This window comes from Notechis scutatus, chromosome 5 (genome assembly GCF_049901735.1).
Source record: "Notechis scutatus isolate UNSWTSFEM ecotype Mainland chromosome 5, rNotScu1.2, whole genome shotgun sequence".
NCBI classification, from domain to species: Eukaryota; Metazoa; Chordata; class Lepidosauria; order Squamata; family Elapidae; genus Notechis; species Notechis scutatus.
Genome location: NC_142013.1, coordinates 72,622,631 through 72,645,820, shown reverse-complemented (window position 1 = coordinate 72,645,820; position 23,190 = coordinate 72,622,631). Strand labels below are relative to the sequence as shown.

The 23,190-nt window shown below is 40.1% G+C and overlaps 1 long non-coding RNA gene across 1 annotated transcript in view; it reads right to left on the bottom strand.

Annotated features, from left to right (window-relative positions):
* Window positions 1-23,190, bottom strand: part of LOC148130533 (uncharacterized) — a 35,989-nt gene that overhangs the window by 8,472 nt on the left and 4,327 nt on the right. The window lies entirely within an intron of this gene.

Here is a 23,190-nt window from a genome sequence, read left to right as displayed (position 1 = left end):
GCCAGTGAATCTTGCTGATCTGGATCCCTTTCAAAAGATATAGAACAGATAAAAATGCAAATGTGTGAGGTGTCAAGAGTTTTCCCCACTGTTTTTCTGGGCAGCAAGTTCTGTCTTGTTTTGCAGCCATTTTTCGATATTTTTATCCCTGGCTTTTTTGACAATGCTTGAAGCAGTTATTCAAAATTATTTTGAAAAGCATGTTGCATTGCAATACTGGGTCAATGGGCCATAACAGTTGGTGTGGGAACACTGTTTCATTTGATACAGAATGATCATGCAGGCTGGGGCTGCTGTGAATTGTATTTCTGAATACTCAAATTTCTCATCTCTTCTATAAAGATATGTTGATTCAGCAGAGCTGAAGCCATATATAGATTGACAAAGACCATATAATAGTTGCCCATGCTTCCTTAGAGAAGATGAATATATTTCTAAAAGATCCTTGACTGATTTTTGTCTCCTCTCTTCTTCAAGGTAAGAAAAGCGGGAAACTAATTGGGAATTTTGCCAATGATGAAAGAAATATAGCCACAGATTAGGGGTATCTCCTGGAGATTCAATCCTTTGTACAATTTTGGGGTCATAAATTTCTGAAGCCAGAGATCATGACAACTAATATATTATGAAATTATTGATTAGATTCAGGATAACTAGGGACATTTGTGGTATAACTTGTGCTTATGGATTTACATTAGGTTTCTTTATTATTTTAGTCTGTGTTTTCTCCAGACAGCTCAAGATGGCAACCTAATTTCCCTCTTGCATCCTTGGAACAAAGCTTAGACTCAACATGAGGGACTGTCCCAAGTGTTTTATGATTGAGTTGGATAATTATATGGCTAATTGCTATTCTTCTATTATCAAAGTACTTGTGGGAATTGGATTCTACCACAGTATGTGTTTACTAGAACTTCAGATTAAAACAATCATTATAATGCTGCCCATTACTAACCATAGTTTGATATGTAACCAAGTTTTTTTTACCTGTGGTTTATAGAATAAACCAAAATTGCCTGTATTTCCTGATTACTGTAATCTATAAACTGTAGTTTTCAAATCAATTGAATCACACAACATGCTATCAAAATCAAATAGAACACATTTTCGTTCAGATAAAATAATCAACCAGATCAATTTCATACATTTTTCAATCAATATTTAGTACAGAAAAATAAAAAATAGCATTTTCTAAGCACATAAATTATGACCCAACTATGTGTACATACTGCTCACCCAGATGTTAACAATTATGTCAATCGGCAGTTTGTGAAGAAATGATGTATATGAGACAATCTTTATTCCATTTCTCAGAGCTGTTCAGCACCGTACATGTAATAGGACTAAATTACTATCATTTCAGCTTTTAAGTAGCTTAGGAAATACAAATCGCATCTGTTTGCGTGTATAGTTCTATCTCCTAGTAGAGATAAATGTGAAACAATCTGCAGATGGCACCTAATAAGATGAGGACTATTTTATTGAAGATATTTCATTTACTTCAATAGAATTTGTTTTTCTACATGTATAACAAAAATATTTTGTTCAAAGTTACATATACTACTCTTTCTGTTAGATAAAACCAGACAGAAAGAGTAGTATATGTAACTTTGAACAAAAATATGCAATAATTAGAACTGAACTCATCAGTTCAGTTCTGATTATTGCAGTTGTTATCTCATAGTAAATATCAATAGGTTTTCTGTTTTCTTCTAAATTTTCAAATTAAAACAGTTACAGAAAGATGATACGGCAAGACACCTGAAATCATTCTTTGGAAACATCCTAAAAAGACTACTAACACACGTAGCTTTAAATAATCAGATTCTAAGAATAAAATTGGTGTGGAATATTGGTGATCGCTTTACAAAAAAATACCCTTTTGGTATAGAAAATAAGGCCTATGAAGCCTGAACTAGAAAGGAATGGGGTAATTCAGGCTGATGTCTGTCTATCTATCTATCTATCTATCTATCTATCTATCTATCTATCTATCTATTTGTCAATCACTTATAAGATAACAGTATAAGTATAAATATAGTTATGAATACATGAAATGGATACGAATAAGAAAAAAGAAACAATAGGACAGGGACGGTAGGCACGTTGGTGCACTTATGCACATCCCCTACAGACCTCTTAGGAAAGGGGTGAGGTCAATAGTAGACAGTCTAAGGTTAAAGTTTTTGGGGTTTGGGGAAGAAACCACAGAGTCAGGTAGAGCATTCCAGACATTGACCACTCTGTTGCTAAAGTCGTATTTCCTGCAATCAAGTTTGGTGCGGTTTACCTTGAGTTTGTATCTATTGTGTGCTCTTGTATTGTTGTGGTTGAATAATAAGATGAAATAATAATAATAATAATATGAAATAATAATAATAATAATATGAAATAATAAATAATAAATAATAATAATATGAAATAATAATAAGAAGATGATAAATTTAATAAGATGAGACAGAGGTATTTACCGTATTTGCCGGCGTATAAGACGACTTTTTTGCCCTGAAAAACATGCCTCCAAGTGGGGGGGTCGTCTTATACGCCGGGAGGACTCCGACTCCCACTTGAGCTTGAGTTGCAGCCGGGAGGGAGGCTGGGGAGCGGTGTGTGTGTGTGTGTGTGTGTGTGTGTGTGTGTGTGTGTGTCGGGTGTCACTCGCCACGCGCTGCGCAACCTTTCCCCCTCTTCCTTCCTTAGCGGTGTGGGGAGGAGAGGATTCAAGATCCTCACGTGCGGCGTACTTTTCTTTTTTTTTTTTCTTTTTGCACGCAGGTTTTGCATGCGGGCGGCTGTAGGTTAAGAATGGGGGAGCCCCCAGGTGGGTTATCAGGTTTTACGGTGCTTCCAACATGTGCGAACGGTGGGAGAGCGGAGAAGAGAGCGAGCGAGCGCCCCGCTGTGTGAAATCCTGCCGTCAAAGCAACACTGGGGGAGGCAGGGTATAAATTTACCAGGTTAATGTAGCAATGGTGATTAATGCCCAGAACATTGTTTGCGGGTATTGGGGTGTGTGTGTGTGTGTGTGGTGGTGGTGAGGAGAGGTTGTCCTTTGAATGCGGAAAAGTAGGTGTGACCTTGTGTAGGAAAATAAAGAGATCCTTTTTAGCGTGTTTGGCTTCTTTGCCTCCCCTCGTTCATTTTGACGTGGAGATAATGGCCTTCGGGCGGGAGGGGAAGAAAACGGTAGCTGGATCATTTCAAATTTCACTTACTCTCCTGCCTCACTTCAATATGTCTGAGCGACTCCAGATACTGGAAGACTTTTTGAATGAAAGTGTTACCTCCATATATTTTTTTAAAGAGGGCCACTTGGGGAAAAAAAAAGATTCTAAGAAATTCCTTGTTTCTTGATTAAAGAGAAGGCATTGAATATACTGTTCCTTGGCAGCCTTTTCAGTGTCCGGGTTTTTTGTGTGTGTGTGTGTGTGTGTGTGTGTGTGAGAGAGAGAGAGAGAGAGAGAGAGAGAGAGAGAGAGAGAGAGAGAGAGAGAGAGATCAGCTGTATTGAGAAGAGAACGTTTCCTGTGTTCTCATTTTATTTACAACATATTTTACGCTTAATGGTAAGCAATGAAAAATATTTTTAAAACTCATTTCTAAACTCCATAGCTATTGGCATATTCTTGGTTCAAAATTGGATTAGCTCATTTCAAAATTGTCCAAAGCAGAAAAGTGCGTCAAAAAAAAAAAAAGTGCAAAAGTGGAAGGTGTGTGGAAGAGGGGGTAGTCTTATACGGCGAGTATATAACAAACTCTATATTTTGAGTGGAAATGTTGTGGGGTCGTCTTATACGCCCAGTCGTCTTATACGCCGGCAAATACGGTAACTCATCCTTTTTAATTCAAGCTCTTCCATGGAGTGCCACCTGTGGGCTGAAAAGGGCAAAGCAGTATACTAGGCACCAAAAAGGAATTGATTTTTTTTAATTGATTTTTTAATTCTTAAGCACATAATGCCACAATGAAAAGAGAAATATTAGGTTGAAGAAGGTTCAGCTTTATATCTAAGTAGCTCTTGCAGTCAGTTACCCTGTCTTCCGAGTAGTGATTGCAAAGGTATACTGACATAAATATGTATTTGCTGTTGCTGAAATCTTATCCCAAGTGCGGGTGTCGGGGAACGGCTCTTTTGTCCCCCTGCTGTGGCTCCCTGTTGGGTGATCCCACCACTGGCTAGCCCTGCCCCTTGCCCTACCCTCCCAGTCACTCCTCACCTAGCCTGAGAAGGTAAGGGCGATGGCGGGGGATGGAGAAGCGGCTGACACTGATTCTCCAGTGCCGCATCTCTTGCTGGAGCTTCTTCTGGCCCTTGTTGGTCCTGGGCGTGCCTCGGTCGCTTGGGGAGATGCACAACCTGCTCTCCTCCCTGAGACACTGGCCCGACCTGGCCGCAACCAACGCCAGCCTCATTAACATGAGGGCTGGAAGGATGGGAATGGGATCCAGGACGACGGGACAACAGAAAGGGGGATGGGCCCACAGCGGCTTAAAGAAGCTTAGGGCAATGGGAAACCTCGCACACCTATCCCGGGACCACCAAACCTCGCACACCTATCCCGGGAGTCAGGCTCGGAGAAAGCCGGAGCGCCCTCACCAAAGACGCTCCTCCATCAGCCGGTCAACCCGCCCACCCTGCACACCTTTGCTGCCCTTTGGCCAAGCCGAGCCATTTGAGGAGGGTCTCCCTGCTCATGTGCGTCCTCCTGGCCCTGCCACAGCCAGCCAGGGGATCACAAGAAGAGAAGGAGGTGGATGAGGAGGATCATCTTCAGGGAAGACTCTACTGCAGCTCGTACTAGTTCCTCAGGCAGCCTGGATTTCTGAAAAGTTGCCAAGAAGAAAGAAAAGAGCGAAGAGCCCCAAGGAGAGCTCACTGTCAGCCCAGCCTCGGATTTTTGAGACACACACACAGAGAGAGAGACAGAAACGGAGGTACAGAGAGACGCAAACACATACACAGAGACACAGAGAAAGATACAGAGAGAGGGGTGGGGGAGATAGGGAAAGATACAGACGGAGATAGAGGGGGAGTGGGAGAGAGACATAGACACAGATGCAGGGGGGAGAGACATACACAGAGGGGGAGATAGGGAGAGAGATACAGACATACAGAGAGGGAGGGAGGGGGAGAGAGATGTCAAAAAGGTTTTGTGCAGGAATAGGATTCAAATTTTTTAACAATCGTTTCTGTGGGCCTGGCTAGGTGGGTGTGGCCATGTCACTGGATGGTCATTTGTTTTCAGCACCCGCCCCCCTGATTTTGGGCCTTCTGGGCCTCAGGGAGGGCGTTTTTGCTCCCAGGAAGCTTCCTTTGGGCCCAGGAAGGCAAAAAAGAGTGGGGTGGGGGTGGTGCTGCGTGCATGCACACAGCCTGCACCACCACCACCCGCCCCTTTTTGCCTCCTGGGCCTCAGGGAAGCCTCCTGGGCAAAGCAGTAAGAGAGCAAGGGGGTCCGAAACAGCTGATCATCGGAACAGCTGATCATTGGGGGAAATACCTTAAGGAGTGCCTGGGCGGGGGACAATGCAATCAGTGATGTTGCACATGCACGATAAGGACTGACTGGGTTGGGAGGAGGGTGGAGATAGGCGGGTTCTCTGAACTGCGCAGTCAGGGGCACGATTTGCCGGTTCTCCAAACTGCACAGAATCATAACAACGGGTTCTATAGAATCAGTCCGAACCGGTAGAGTCCCACCCCTGGTTTGTGGTTCTCAGTGTTTTATAACAACTGGTTCTCTGTCCTAATGACTGGCTGGGTAGGCGTGGCTAAGGGGGGGTCCTGTGACTGGGTGGGAATGAGTGCTGTTGAATTGGCCACGACCACCCAGATTTTTGTGGCTCCCAGTGTTTTCTGTGGGAAACTGGGCCAAATGGCTCTTTGAGTGTTTAAGGTTGCAGACCCCTGCCCTAGTGTGTCCTTTTATGGCGTGATTGTGTGCGAAGAGGCACTCTATGCAAACCGCAGTTACTGACTTGCCAATAGCATTTATGAAAAATAATATTCTAAGAATTCCTGTGGTATCCTATGCAAAGAAAAAGTCCATAGATTGTAAACAGGCCTGCATGGAGGACTAAAAGCTGGGGTTGGGAGGGGGTGGTAAAAAGGAGGGGAAATAATAAGCCATAGACGTGAGAAAGGATATCACTGTCACTCTGCTCAAAATTTCAAAGCATGGATGAATAAGAGCCTTCCTAAAGATGCCAGACACATACTTTCAAAATCACAAGAAGCAATCATTTCACTTTGTCCTATTTTCTCAAACCTATTTGTATCCAAATCAGGGCACTACACTTTAAGAAGGTTTCAGAGAAATGATCTGAAAGATGGACAGTGAGGATAATCAAGGAAGTAGAAATTATGATGAAAGATTGTAGGAATGTTGAAGGGAAAAGCCTGGGAAGAAGGCAAGTTCAAATACTTGAACCAATGTATCAACCCAGCACACGGGGAATAATAGATTTTAAGTTATAGAAAAACATACCTGATAAAATGTCAACAAAAATCCCTTCTACATTAAAAACAAGCTATTACACAGTGCAGTGGTGTACAATTGGATATATCAGATAGATACTAAACAAGAATTTGTCAGTATTGTTTATTATGGGTATTGGACAGCTCTGCTGTGCAAGTTATATTGCAGTGACTTGCTAGACTAAATTCTTATTTCCAATTTTACAAGTATGTATTTTTTTAAAATCTCATTTCTATTTGTTCCTCCCCAGCTTATATACTTCTTCATTTCTCTCTTCCATCCAATTTCCTCCTTGGTTTTATACATGTTCTATTTTTACACTTCCTGTGTGTTAGGCAGTATAACCAAAGAGACCGTGAATACAGGTGTAACAATTATCTCAGTCAAAACTGTCTTGGCCAAAGATTGGGGACAGTTTTATCTTACCTATAATAGGTATATTTATAGTATAACATAACTTGTTACAAGATTATGAGTTATACAGAATCATTGTTATGGTCAAAATACATTTAAAAACCTATACACAAATTTCTAGGAAATTTGGAATATTTCATTCTGTGTCTTATTTTCCTGGCAATTTCATCTCATTCTAATGAATAGGTACTTATACCTGCATGTAATTTTCCCAGTTCAGTCATTGGAAGAAGAGCCATAGTTTTCCTCAGTAATGTTGCAGCATTGTAAGGGAGTTGGGTTCAGGTACTCTTGATTGATCAGACAGCTACTTGTAGGAAGGAAATGCCTACAATTGATGACAAGATCCCAATTCTATAAAACCTGCATTATAAAAATTACCCTTCTTCTTATTTTGTTTTTTTTTTTTTAATATATATATATATATATATATATATATATATATATATGTATGTATATATATATATATATATATATAGAGAGAGAGAGAGAGAGAGAGAGAGAGAGAGATTACAGAATTCAAAGTCATATCATTTAAACAATCTGAAACACTAATCATGTAATTTTTTCTGTTCTTCTACAAAGAATACTGATAAAAATACAGTACAAAAGTGACTATTGCCATACTGTAATACACATAGCAATTTGTTTTTACAGATATTTATATTGAATGGATTAGATTTCCTCATAAAGCACCTTCCAGGGATATTGTACTATAATTCCCACCACTCTCACCAGTTCAGTCAATGTACTCATTAATGTGATCTGGGTTGCCATACAAGACATCTAAAAGACTGCACATTGAGGAAAGCTTGTTTAGATAAATATTAAAGCTAGATCAATACGTTCTTGTAGAAGAAACATTTGAGTGAATTTCTTTAGTGAATAAGAAATCCTACTTGTCAACAGAAGCTTTATACTTTCATTGTCCTCCTTACCGGTTTATTATCTCAAAATATGGAAAGAATTAAATGAGGCTGTTTCAAATTACAACATGAAACAAATAAAAATCAAGAAGAATAAAGATCAATTACCATGAGCTCTGTGTTTGTTGATTATGCTGAAATCTATCAAGCTAGCATGTAACTCTTTGTGTAAACAGAAATTTTAAAATAAAAAATACCGTATATGCCGGCGTATAAGACGACCCGGCGTATAAGACGACCCCCCAACATTTCCACTCAAAATATAGTTTGTTATATACTCGCCCCCTCTTCCGCACGCTTTCCACTTTTGCACTTTTTTTTTTTTTGAGGCACTTTTGTGCATCGTGGAAATGATCCCGTGAAGCCGAAGGAGCAGCCAGCCTTCTCCCAGCTCCCAGGAATGCAGGCTCGCACCGCCCGGGCTCGCTGAGGTATCCGGCTGGGGCTGTCAGGAGTTGTTACCGCTGGCGCGGCTCCAGTCCCGCGTTGCCTCAGGAAGGAAAGGCAAAAAGGAAGAGCGCGGCGGCGCTTTGCAATGGCAGCAGCGGCTCCTGGTTTTGCCTTTCCCTTCCCGAGGCAACGCGGGACTGGAGCCGCGCGGAGCCGCGCCAGCGGTAACAACTCCTGACAGCCCCAGCCGGATACCTCAGCGGAGCTCGGGCGGTGCGAGCCTCATTTCCTTGGGAGCTGGGAGAAGGCTGGCTGCTCCTTTCGGCTTCACGGGATTCGCTTTCCACGGTGTGCAAAAGTGCCTCAGCCGCGGGCAGCCGCAGTGCTTCCCAATTACTATTTGCCGGCGTATAAGACGACCCGGCATATAAGACGACCCCCCCAATTGGAGGCATGTTTTTCAGGGCAAAAAAGTCGTCTTATACGCCGGCAAATACGGTAGGTCAAGCTGCAATATCTTTAACAGGTAATTATGAACTTGATATATTAAGTATTTCATTTCTTCATAATGCAATTGCTTACAAGTTGGTACATTGTGGATATGTCTCTCCCAAAAGGAAGATATATGTTTTGATGATCCAGTATTCAAAAATAGACATTGAAAATAGAAAGTATTACTGGATGCTGATTTTCTCCCACCTCCCAACTTCTCCCCTCCCAAGTTGCGTACAATGCAAACTATCACATAGTACATTTGGAATAGAATAGAACTGTCACTTTAAATATACACTAATCAGCATACATTAAAATGAAATTTGGTTTCATTCATCTCTCAAAGTATAACTACTATTTCATTTACCTACATATGACACAGAGAAACATCAATCTAATTCGAATGTATACATATACATGGTGAAAAATACTCTATTGGAATGCAGATTCCCAAAACTTACAATTTGCTGCCACTTTCATAACAATCTTACATTTTCTCCTTCACTTCAGAAATATATGCAATTTTATTTCAAATAAATTTATCCTGTATCTGGATTGAACACTAATTGACTGCAGGTGTTCTCTGGAAGTTCCAGCTCATATTATACAGTATACAGTATATAATGTATGAGATCAGTACATGATGAGGACAAGTGGGTTTTCTTAAGCTGCATTCAGAACTATTAAGAAATGGAAAAAGGTACAGTTGGTGACATTAGATGACTTCTATATTTTAAAGTCTAATTCATGGATCATAAGCTTTTTTAAGTCTTTGTATTACTGCACAGCTTCCACAAATGGGTTCTACAAGGAACCTGTAAAGTTACAGGTCCCTGATCTCCCAATGTCATAGTGTTGGGTAACTGAGCTGATACCTGTTTCCGAATATGATCCTTATTCTCTCAGTATAAACAAACAACCCCAGTGTACTATTTACATATTAATCACTGGTTCACATTCTGACCCTATTTCTTGCTTAATTCTATATGTGTAAGTTAGTCACTGTATTCAACATACAAGAGTCCTTGCTAATTGGGACCAGTAACTCCGTTGCTAAGCAACGTGGTAATAAAACATGACAAGCATAACTTAAATGGGAAAAAAAACCCCTAAAACATGAGGTGGCAGTTTTAACATGGAAAAACTATTTGATCTTGTTTTCATAATTCAGCCAAACACACAGGAGCAGGTCTGGTAATGATGTTTTTCAAATAACTGGGTTTCTGTATGCATGGGCTAGAACAGTGGTTCCCAAAGTGGGTGGTACCGCTGCCTGGGGGGGCAGTGGGATGCCTTAGGGGGGACAGTAAGAGGCAAGGGGGCCGGCAGGGGGGCGCTAAGAGGTGGCAGGGGGGCGTTTGAGGTGCCAGCCCCGCAGGCTCACTGACTGCCGGCTACGCAGCCCATTGACTCTCCAGCCAGGCGGGCTTGCGCGCAGGATGCGGGTGGGTGCAGCTGCAGCTCTCCAAGGCGCGTGGCTTGGTTCAGTTCGCCACTACGTGGCCGTCCCGGACCTAGAACCTAGCCTCCGTCTGCAGCCCGGTTCCTCCGACCGAGCCCTGCGCTTGCTTGCTTGTTTACTTAGTTTCCAAGCGATCATTCCCTCCGCCTCCGTCGGTCTCGGCTGCTTCCGCATGCCTTCCTTCCCCCTGGGCGGAGCATAAAGATGGGCGGAACACTTAACTGAAGTTGGGAGTCTCTGAGCGTTTGCAGAGTACCTCCCCTTGCTTGGCCTGATGGAAGTGGACCTTGCGTGGAAGCAAAAAGGGTGAGGTCGGGTGCATCGCTGCCCCGGGGAGGTTGGCATTGCAAACTTGGATGCCAAAGTGGGCTGGAGAAGGGGCAGAGGGGGCAGCTGCAGGGGGCTGGAGAAGGGGCAGAAGGGGCAGCTGCATTAAGGAGCAGGAAGGTCTCAGCCATGGTTTATTCATTGACTAAGCCAGAATCAAACAGCATGCTAAACTCTAAACCAGAATGGCTGGGTTGATATATTCAGCCCATGTTTCTCAACCTTGGCAACTTGTGTGGACTTCAATTCACACTCTGGCTTTGCTCTACTAACTTTCTCAAAGTGCCACTGCTGTCGCATTCTTTCTTTCTGTCTGTCTGTCTGTCCGTCCATCCATCCATCCATCCATCCATCCATCCATCCATCCATCCATCCATCCAAATGTCTGCCTCTCTGTTTGCCTGCCTTTCTGTCTACCTACCTACCTATCTACCAATATAAATCAATCAATCAATCAATCAATCCATCCATCCATCCAAAATGTCTGTCTGCCTGCCTTCCTGCCTGCCTACCTACCTGCCTGCCTACCTGTCTTTCTGTCTACCTTCCTACCTACCTATCAATATAGATCTACCTATCTTCCAATCTACTTACCTACCTACCTATCCATACATTCATCCAAAAGGTCTGCCTGCCTGCCTGCCTATCTACCCATCTATCTACCAATCTATCTACCTACCTACCTACCTGTCTCTGTCTGTCTGTCTCTCTCTCTCTATCCATCCATCCATCCATCCATGTTCAAAGCGCCAGCCTTGCAGGCACATTGGGAAAGTAGAGCAAAGCCAGTCGGGGAGGGAGGGAGGGAGGGAGAGAGAGAAAGAGACCTGATGCATCAGATTGAATGAGGCCAAGTTTAGTCTGAGGCCCTTTTCCACATTGAAACATTTTTGCCAGCACATTGGAACATCTTTGACTTCTATTAAAGGTTTTGTGGACAAAACATAGTCAAGACTATCAGGAAGCTCTCACATTTTGTTGAGGCTTTAAACAGGATCCATTGGACCAGATCTCCATTCTAAAAATTACTTTTCCCCAATGTATTAATTACAGTGCCAATTCTGAAGAAGGCAAAACCAAAATGTACTGGTAAATACAACACACACACACACACACACACACTCCCTTCTAACCCTGCTGGAGCAGGTGATTGGACTAGAATAGATATCTCATTATCTTTCTCCTTCCTCCCTCCTTTATTTCTTTTTCTTTCTGTCCCTTCCTTCCACCCCCCCTCTTTCTTTGTCCCTTTTTCTTTCTTTCCCTTTTCTCTTTCTTTCCTTCTCTCTCTCTCTCTCTTTTCTTTCTCTCTCTTTCCCTTTCTCAGGCTCACCCCATTGACTTGACTTACTTGGGCAGGTCCCTCCAGTGCAGTGGGCTCAATGGGGTGGACCTGTGGGGCCGGCACCTAGAACGTGGCAGTGTCGTCATGTTTGAAAAGTAAAGCAAAGCCAGAGGTCGGTAATTTTTGCTGCAAAGAATCACAAAAGCTTCTGGGTTGTGCACAAGAAGGGACACACATGTCAATGCAATTCAGCAACATAAAATAAAGAGATACAAATAAAACAAATCAACAAGAATCGGCAAAGCATCTCTGATTAGATTTTATTCACTGCTAGAATCTAATCAGAAATGCTTTGCCAATTCTAGTTGACCTGATCCAGCAGGGTTAGAAAGGAGTGTGTGTGTATGTGTGTGCATGGCTGTCAAAACTCCAAAAACAGGTCAAGTATCTCTGGGGAGACCAGTCATAAATTAGAACACTTGCTAAGCAACCGGCCATTAAGTGAGGACGTGTATTTGGTTTGCCAGTCACCTGGCCATGCCCACCCAGTCACATGACTACCAGATCACACCTACCCGGTCATGTGACCAGCAAGCCACGCCCACTCAGTCACATGACCAGCAAGCCATGGCCACCCAGTCATGTGACCAGCAAGCCACACCCTCAAATTAGGCCACATCCACAGAAATTTGAATCCCACCCTTGGGTGGGGGGCACCGAGGATGAGTTTGTAGCACCAAGGGGGCGGTAGACTGAAAAAGTTTGGGAACCTCTGGGCTAGAAGATCAACGCTAGCATATTTAGCTGATAACACTTGCGAAGATCCACCAATGTAAGCAGCAGTGAAAAGGATTAGGGAGATTTTTGGGAGATAGCCAAGATTATATTTAATTTTGGATGTCAAATAGTGAGTGGAGAGCAGTCAGGAAGGCCCGTCACCAAACCACCACAGTAATCCAAGAAGATGCCAGCAAGGCATGGGCAAGCTGCTTAGTCATTTGCTCAGCAAATTCTTAATATATTTATAAAACCAAGCTGGCATTTGCAAGCTGTGGGAAGGAAGACCATGCAAGACATGATGCATGACACATCTTTATATTTTGTTGGTCTGCAGCAATTAGCATCAATCTGACTCATCTACTCATCTGTTGCAAAGTAGGATTGACATGCAATAATATATCACTGAAAAATGTAACATTTCTTTCTCTGAAAAAGTAACAGCGAAGGCAAATAAAAATTATAATAAAGTTGAATATTTTTTTCCCAAGGACAGACCTCTATATATTATGGACTTCAATTCCCAACCCCAGGAGGATCAAGGAAAGAGACAGACCCTGTGCAATAATCTGCAGGTTCTCCTGGACTCACGACTCCTGCTCAAAGAGCAAGTGGCGGTCATGGCCAGGAGGGCCTTTGTGCAACTGTGGGTTGTGCACCAGTTATGCCCTTTCCTGGACCAACAATCCCTACTCACAGTCACTCATGCCCTTATCACTTCTCATCTTGACTACTGCAATTTGCTTTACATGGGGCTGCCCCTGAAAAGCATCCGGAAGCTTCAGTTGGTGAAAAATGCAGCAGCCCACATGGTTTTGTGGAGACCCCAGTGAGCATATGTGTTACCTCTCCTGCAGGAGCTGCATGGGCTGCCGATTTGCTTCTGGGTGCAATTCAAGGTGTGGTTGTCACCTTTAAAGCCCTTCATGGCTTGGGACCAGGTTATCTGAGGGACTGTCTCTTGCCGGTCACATTTACCTGACCCATCAGAGTGGGGAGGCAGGGAATGCTGTAGGTCCCATCCCCTAGGGAGATACACCTGGTGGGACCCAGAAGAAGGGCCTTCTCTGTGGTGGCTCCCTCTCTCTGGAACATTATTCCCCCAGAGATTAGAATGGCCCCCACTCTAACACTCTTCCGGAAGGTGCTGAAGACCTGGTTCTGCCAGCGGGCCTGGGGAATCCAGAGAGGGATGGAGCCCATTAAATGGCTCATGTGATCTTCTGTCGCTGGGGGTGGGGAGTGATTTTGTTTTATTATATTAGTTTACTTTATTCTTTTTTTATTAGTTTTATTGTTTTAAATGAAGTTTTATATTCTGTAAGCAGCCTTGAGTCGCCAATATAAATTCAATAAACAAATAATAAAGAGGTTACAGGAGCCAGAGCAAAAAGCCAATACCAATGACACTAAGTTGCTTTTGGGCGTGGGGGCTATTATTCATTTACCCTTCAGGATCTTGAAAAATATAGAATATGCCCACTAACCCTGCCCTAAGGTGTAGAAGTAAATATTTGAAGCAATAAAATCAGACATTATAATATTATGTTCCTTCCTTGTTGCTCCCAAATATTTTAACTAATTCAGCCCAATTAAAATCTAAAATTGGGTTTGATGTCTTCAATATTAGAAAAGACACATCCCAAAACAATATTTTGATGCTCTGTGGTTGCTCAAGGACTCCCTCATTTTGTCCCATTAAATGGAATAAATTGGCATTGGGATACCATTTTTCCCCTGTAGGCAATTCAATCTGAATCAGTTAAAAAAGAACCTGGTAGCTGATTGGAAAGATTTGGACTATGCAAAGTTTCTGCCAAAAATAGATGACATAAGTCTTTTGACCAAATATGCAGAAGCTTTACAAGAGAGCTGCCCTGAATGCAGTTATTTTGTGGACATTTAAAAATAATATTTGGCTATTTACCTTTGTGAGATCTGTGGCTTAAATATGCACTTGGCTCAAATGCAGAACTGACTTTTCCCAAAGTTGTAATAGAGTCTCACAAATCTAATTATCTCCTCCCAGCCTTATTTATGCATGGAGATTACTTAAATTGGCCTAACTGTCCATTAGATTAGATTCGAATTAGATTAGAATTCTTTATTGGTCAAGTGTGATTGGACATACAAGGAATTTGTCTTTGGTGCATATGCTCTCAGTGTACATAAAAAGAAAAAAAATACATTCATCAAGAATCATAAGATACAATACTTAGTGATAGTCATAGATTACTAAAATAAGCAATCAAATCATACTAGGAAACAAATAAAACAATATAAATCGTAGAGCTACAAGCAACAAGGTTATAGTCATAAGTGGGAGGAGATAGGTAATAGGAAGGATGAGAAGAATAATAGTAATACAGTCTTAGTAAATAGCTTGACAGTGCATATTCCATGTGCATAGAATAGATAGCATTGCTGCAAAGTCATCCTTGGTGGTCCTGAATTTCAACATAGTGCAAAACCTTAATTTAATACATTGGGATGCCTAATTATTTTTCTCCATTCACTATTATCAATGTGTATCCTGACCACAGATGACTGCCCTACCTAACCAATTATCTAGGTGGCATGTGATGTCCACAATCTTCAAGCCAGATAGATAAGGTGCCAGGCAGTTGACATATAGCACCAATCTGTGTATGTTTATGTCTCTGTAACTGAATTCCCCATTACTAAAAGCCACCTCCACCCAAAAGTTTAATCTAAGTTCCAAATATAGATCTAAGATCCTCCTAAATTTTTTTCTTATTTTGAGAGATGCCCTTGCTCCCTGAAAGCTTCATACTTCATGACTACTGCAACATTGCAATCTGAATAGGAAACTGTTTCGTCCTTGAAGACTTACGTTAGTATTTTTCAAATATGGCGCCTTTAAAATGTGTGAATTTCAACTCTCATACTAACTAGGGAATTCTGGGAGTTGAAGTCCACACATCCTAAAGTTTTCTAGTTTGAAAAACACTGAATTAGACCAGCAAGTGATGTAATTATTTTTCTAGATTTCCTTTCTTGACAGTAAGTTTCTGAGTTATTAAGGAATTACTGTTTTGGCATTCAGTTAATACTTTATTTAGCAATACTTCATACAGATGCTTAACAAGTCCAAATCACTATATTTTATAAAGACTACAGAGGCCGTAATGCTCAGCTGACATACATGAATGAACTACCCCAACAAGCACTTGTCAACAGTTCTTTTCTTGTAAATAAATATATTGCACATGAGTAAACATAAATTATGTATTTATTATTTGGGCTTAAATCCTACTCTAGTCCATTGACTCAAAGCAGCTAAAATAGTCACATAGTAAATGTTCAAAACATACAGAAAACCTATTTCATATGCAGTCTACTACCAACCTGCTATCCTCCAATTATAATTCAAGATCCGTTTCAACTAGCTTCCAAAGACCCTGTAGAAGAGTCTTGACTGCCTTCTTGAGCACTAATACAGATATGGCCATCCTTGTCTCCAGAGGAAAGCTGCTCCAGGTGAGAATGTAATAAAGATTTATCTCTTTATCACTTCTAAATGAAAGATACTATAACATGTCTTCTTGTTTGCCTCTTACCAAATGGCAGACTCTACTCAGAAGTGTCTATTTATTTCTCTGACCGTGTGGGAAGCTGCATTTTAAACCAGCTATAGTTGTAAAATGCTTCTCAAAGCAAGTTCCAAGTATAGCATAATAGAAAAATAGGATTGGAAGGGACCTCAGAAATCTTCAAGCCCAACCCCCTGCTCAAGTCAAGAGCTTTACAGTATATTATCCCAGTCAAATGGTTGTCCAGTCATTTTGAAAACCTCTGTTGACGAAACACCCACAACCGAGCAAGCAAACTCTTCCATTGATTAATTGTTCTGTCAGGAAATTTCTCCTTACTTCTAGGTTGGATCTCATTTTAACAAGTTTCCACCCATTACTTGTTGCCCTGTCCTTTGATGAATAGTAGAACTAATCACAGTAATTATACTATAAGGCAATACATGAGCATTCTCAAAGTCTCTCATTCCAGGAAACGCCACAACTGGTCTTCTAACAAGGCATACCTGCTCTAGATATTTTGGCATTTTAGTCATATTCTGCTACTCCCTGTGGGTTGGCTCATCTTCTGATTTGTTAGGAATTTCAAATTTCATGCTCTCATTTCTTTTCTTATTTGTTTTTGACCTTTACACATGATTTTTACCATCCATGTTTCCTTTTCTTGGGTATTTTCATTCTATTTACTATAAAACACAGCAAACAATTTTAATTACATTAGCACTCATTGTCGTATAACTGTATGCTAATGTAATTAAAATTGTTGTCATATGACAATACTTCTGCAAAATTATATTTAATCCTTGAGCAGACATGCACAGGTATATTGTTATCATTTTTCTGGATATAACTTTGATAACCTGATAGACTAAGAACAATAACAGAGTTGGAAGGGATTTTTTTTTTTGTCCCAAGTTTTTATTTTTATAGCATATAAAAATTCCAATTTCAATCGAACAGTGTGTTGTCTGGGTACAAATATTTTTAGGATATACTAATCAAAAAGTTTACAACAACATTCATTACATTGATGTTAATTATAGTAGTATCAATATTAACAATATTATTTACTTAACCAACTCAACATGCCTTTCTTATATCATTGATCCTATCCATCTATTTCCTTGTATCTAGTTCCTGTTTTTTCCAGCTAGCCATTGATAAAATAAGTCCCAAGGCAGAAAATATTCAGTTTCCTTCTTTTCCTTGATTGTGAGTGTTAGCCTCTCCATTTATGCACATTCTAATTTTTTAAAATTACATTTTCATCTGTTGGGATCTCTTCACATTTCCATTATTCCGCAAATACAATTTTAGCTGCAGTCAGTACATGCAAAATCAAATATGCATTCCCTCTATTATATTGATCTGGCAAAATGCCTAACAAAAATATCTCTCGTTTCAAGTCAATATGCTGTTTTATCATTTTTTCCAGCCATGTATGGATTTTTCTCCAATATTTTTTCGCTTTTTGACATGTTCACCACATATAATACGAGCCGGGTGTCTCGTGGCCTTTCCAACATTTTGCAGACTTATCCTTAAACATCTTTACTAATTTTGATGGTGGAAAATGCCTTTATAAAACATTTTTAAAAGATTTTCTTGGTACGCAGTAGACATTGTTAATTTATAATTTCTATCCCATAGATGGAAGGGATCTTGTAGCTTATATAGTCCTACTCTCTGGTTAAGCAGGAGACCCTATACCATTTCTGGCAAGTGGCTGTCCAGTCTCTTTTTCAAAGTCTCCAGCGATGAAGCACCCACAACTTCTGAAGGCAAGCTGTTCCATTGGTTAATTGTTCCCACTGTCACACAATTTATCCTTATTTCTAGGTTAAATCTCTCCTTGATCAGTTTCCACCCATTGTCTGGCCTTAGGATGCTTTGGAAAATATGTTGATCCGCTCTTCTTTGTGATAGCCCCAATAGTCACACAACTTGCTCACTCGATACCTTATGAAACTTTTTTTTTTTGCTTTGGTAACATTAAAAGTTATCTGAGATCCACAGATGTAACAATTTATTTTCATGACTTGCCACATCTGGCTAGTGTGCTGTTCACTATCACTCAATTGAATTTTTCAGTGAGTATTTTTGAAAAATGAAAAATTATAAACTAAGGACAAAAAATTATCAGATTTTATATTTTGGATTTTTTTCTATTTGAGTATCTAGATGGTTCTCTGGGTTGCCTAAACCTAAAACCAGTTCTGAGCAAGAGCTGTTTCCAGGAAAAGCTTCAAACTGCACATTCTGTTGTCATTCTGGATGAGTAACGGATTTCTCTAAAATTTGAAGACATTTGAATCAACAACTATTCTGTCTTACTGCTAGTTATGTCCGAGTCTGTTTCTCCCTATCCAGAGACTGAAAACATCCAGGCAATGAATCAAGCCTTCAACTATATCTCCTAAATAACCAGACATAGACAACTGGGAATCATCAGCATACTTAATTCATTACATGGTGGCAAATATTTCCTGAGTGGCACCATGTTGATATCGACCAAGGCAGAGTGCCAAGGCCCGGGCCATTTCTTCCTCCTATTTATAGGAGTCACCTGTAAAGTCATGCAATCAATTATTAACCAATCCATTATCCTCCACTTAGAGAAAAACAACCTACTCTCTAATAAACAATTTGGTTTCAGAAAAAACTATCCTGTAATCTGCAACTCTTACACTGCAAAAACGTATGGACTACACAACTCGATCAGGGCAAAGCAATAGATGCAATCTACATAGACTTCTGTAAGGCCTTTGATTCAGTGGTACACGACAAACTACTCCTAAAACTAAAATCTTATGGTATCTCTGGATACCTGCATAACTGGATAGAAGCAACAAAGACAACAAATGGTCAAAATTGGGAGCGTCCTATCAAATCCTGTATCTGTCAACAGTGGTGTCCCCCAAGGCAGCGTTCTAGGACCAACTCTCTTCATACTCTACATAAATGACCTCTGTGATCACATTAAGAGCAATTGCGTTCTTTTCGCTGATGATGTAAAGCTGTTCAACACCACTGACAAAAAAGACTATGTGTCAGAATGGTCAAACAAATGGCAACTTCAAATCTCAACAAATAAATGCTCTGTCTTACATATTGGCAAAAAAAATCAGAAAATAAAATACAAGCTGAATAGTCAAGACCTTGTTGATGACACAAACTTTGTCAAGGACCTTGGAGTACTCATCTCAAACGATCTAAGTGCTAGAGCCCACTGTAACTACATAGCCAAAAAGGCATTAAGAGTTGTTAACTTGGCCTTCCGGTTTGCTAGGCTTCGGCGGCGGCAGGAATCCGCAATCGTGCACGGTTCCTGCTGCGCTCGCTGCCGGAGTGCCCCCGATCCAGCTGGATTTGGAGGCTATGGTTGCCCCATAGAGGCAACCGAAGACAGGGGAGATCCGGGTAGGGGCTTGGAGGTATCGCAAACCCCCTCCTCAGCCGGCACGACTCCCTTTTCCAAAGGCGGTGGAGCAGCGGTTAGCAATGGCCGCCACAAAGAAGCTTGCAGCCAGACAAGATTGTGCAGGAGGAAGTCGGAGAAAGTGAAAGTTTTTGGCTGAACCGGGACAATAAGTAACTTCTAAATACCTTGGCAACTTAATCCTTTACACGATACACTGTTTCCCAAGAAGATTGTAAAAGCGGCGGAAGAAAGCAAAAAGGGAAAGTTATTTTTTCTCACTCTCCTTCCCTACGGAAACAGCAGACGGAAATCTGAAAAGCCTGCTTTGGTACAGAAGGTAACTAAGCTTGGAAGTTAAGGGGATATTAAAGATCTCTGAACATTGGAATTAAAAACTAAAATTCTTTTGCTAGAAGTGGGAAGAGAGAGGTAAAGAACTTATACTAAGATTTTATTGGAGGAGACGGCTTGGAGCTTATAAGACTAGAAATAATTGGCAATAAGACTTCTAAAAAATTATTTTGGAACTGTGTAATTGAATTCTACCCCAGGAAGAGAACAATATAAAAAGAGAAAGTGTTAAATGAAACAGTTTGTCCTGATTTGGATTGCTTTGTGACTTTGTGACTTTTGGAAAGTATTCCTTGAAAGACTAAAAACATTTGGGTTGTTTTTAAAAAAAACTTTTTCTATAATGGCATTATCTGTTGAAGAATTGCAAATGGAATTCCAAAAGTTAAAAGAAGAGGAACAAGAAGGTAAGGGCTCTTCTGGATCTATTTTTCATTTTTTAGAAATGGCGATTTCTACCTATCAGGATTTACAACAACAAGAAAGTTGGGATGAAGAAGAAGAAGCCATCTTTAATGGACAAATAATCTTAGTTGAGGAAGAAAAGAGAAAGAGGGGAAAGAAAATGGAGAATTCAGAACTTAAAAAAGCAACCAAGAAAGGGAAAAATAAGGTGAAAAATTGATACAATGTCAGAAAGCAACAGAAAAGAGGAACACAACAGAGAGGGGAGACTAAGAGAGTGGAGATTGAGAGATGGGGGGGTAAAAAGGCTAGAATTGACAAGAAAGGAAGGGAAAAGGGAAGAGAAGTCACAAAGGCTTAAAACAAGATGTTAAAAAACAGATTTTTTTAAGAGATAAAGGGTAAAATATAATTTAAAAAAAAAGATTCTGCAAAAGTACATAAGACTGTATTGTAGATATTAGTATTTGAAATAGAGTTAGAAAATTGGAATATTATATGAGTTAACAATACATTAAATGGAATGTATAAAATGTCTAAGATTTAACAATAGAGTTTTTTGAACATTGTTTTTACTATATTATAAGCATAATTTCTCTTTTTTTTTCATTATTTTAAAATGCAGTATTTAGAATGTACTAAGCAGAATCAATATGGAAAGTATGTATTATTTTAAGTGTTAAATATAGGGGAAAGATAAAAAGGCGTTATACTTCAACCAGTATTACAGGAGAAATATTGCATTAGAAAGAAAAAATAAATAGATAATTGAAAAATAACGGACAAAAGATGCAAGTATAGTGATTTAAATTGAGATGAAATAAATAAAATAGAATTAAGAGAGTGAATAGAGGCGAGAAAACATATAGAAAATATTGAATGTTAAATAAGATATGAAATAGTATATAAGGTGAGCATGAATTTGATTTATGTCTGTATAAAAAGATGTAACCCAGGGTTAAGCTGCTTTCCAAAAAGAAGTTTTATGTATTTTTCTTTTGTGTTTTGTTTATTTATGTTTGAAAATTCTAGAAGAATGTTGGAAGAGAACAATGGAATTGTAAACAAGACAGATGGAAGTAAAAAGATATAGAAATCAAGACAAAGAAATATAATTGAATAGAAGGAAAGGGAGAAATAGAGAGAAGTTGGAAAAAGATATGAAGTTTATATAAAATAAATATGTATATCAAATTGTGTTTGTATGGAAACGTGATAATCTGGAATTATGCTGTTTCTAAATAAGATGTTTTATGTTCTTATATTTTATGTTTTGTTTGTTTGTGTATTGTTTTTTAAAAATTAATAAAATTTGTTTTAAAAAAAGAGTTGTTAACTTAATCCTGCGTAGCATTTTCTCTGGTAATATCATAAGAGTATATAAAACGTTTGCTAGACCAATACTTGAATACAGCTCATCAGTCTGGAATCCGCATTACATAACGGAAATTAATACAGTTGAGTAAGTCCAGAAATATTTCATGAGAAGAGTTCTCCACTCCTCTACTCGTTGCAGAATACCTTATGCCACCAGACGTGAAATTTTAGACCTAGACAACCTAGAACTACGCCGCCTTCGGTTCGATCTAAGTATAGTACATAAAATTATATATTGCAATGTCCTACCTGTCAATGAATACTTCAGTTTCAAACATAACAATATAAGAGCACACAATAGATACAAACTCAAGGTTAACCGCACCAAACTTGATTGCAGGAAATACAACTTCAGCAACAGAGTGGTCAATGTCTGGAATACTCTACCTGACTCTCTGGTTTCTTCCCCAAACCCCAAAAACTTTAACCTTAGACTGTCTACTATTGACCTCACCCCTTTCCTAAGAGGTCTGTAGGGGCATGCATAAGCACACCAATGTGTCCCACACACCTTCCCTGTCCTATTGTTTCTTTTTTCTTGTTTGTATCCATTTCATGTGCTTATTACCATGATTATACTTATACCTGTTGTCTAATAATTGTTTGACAAAATAAATAAATAAATAAATTTACTGGAACTACCTATTCCGGAAGAAGAACCACTGCAATACAATATTCTCCTCTCACTCACCCTTGCATACTATGGAAATAAACCATGGTTGGTAGTATTAAAATCCATTGAGACACCCAATAGGATGTGGGCAAGGAGGGAGGAATCCTCCTATGTAGTGGGTCTACAGTATATCTGTTCAAGGTCATCTGCAACCCAGAGCTGAAGTGTGCACTCAGGGAACTGATTGTGAAACCGGTTGCAGCCCACCACTGCTTAAACTCCCACATTTCCCCAGCCAGAATTTTAGCTACAGGTCTTCTAGTTTTTTGTAGATCAAATCTCGTAGGTTTAGGATGAGGGTTTATACAATACAGGTAATCCTTGATTTGCAACCAACATTTGTTGGTTGAGCCCAACATTTCTGTTGTTAAGGAAGGCAGTTGCTGGGTCAGTTTTGTCCCATTTTATGACTGCATATCACTGCAGTTGTAAGGTAAATTATGTAGTCATTAAGTAAATTGGCTTCCTCCACTGATTTTGCTAGTCTGAAGCCAGCTGGGAAGCTTACATCATGCAACTGTCATAAATACATGCCAGTTGCCAAGCCCTTGAATTTGGACCACAGGGATGCTGCAAGCATTGTAAGTGTGCAAAATGGCCACAAGTCTCTTCAATGCCCTCATAACTTTAAAAGGTCAGTAAATGAATAGTTGTAAATCGAGGTCTACCCGCAGCATATTTTAACTGCACAGAATTTCCTGACTTATGAGCCAATTAATAAAAAAGAAATGTGAGGCCCATCAGCATGGAGCAAATTCTCCCCATACAGCAGGACGACCAGGCTCCACCCAAACTGCTCCCGCCCTTTTCAGAGCCCCTTCTCCATCCCCCGGGACCAACTTTTGCTCCCCATCATC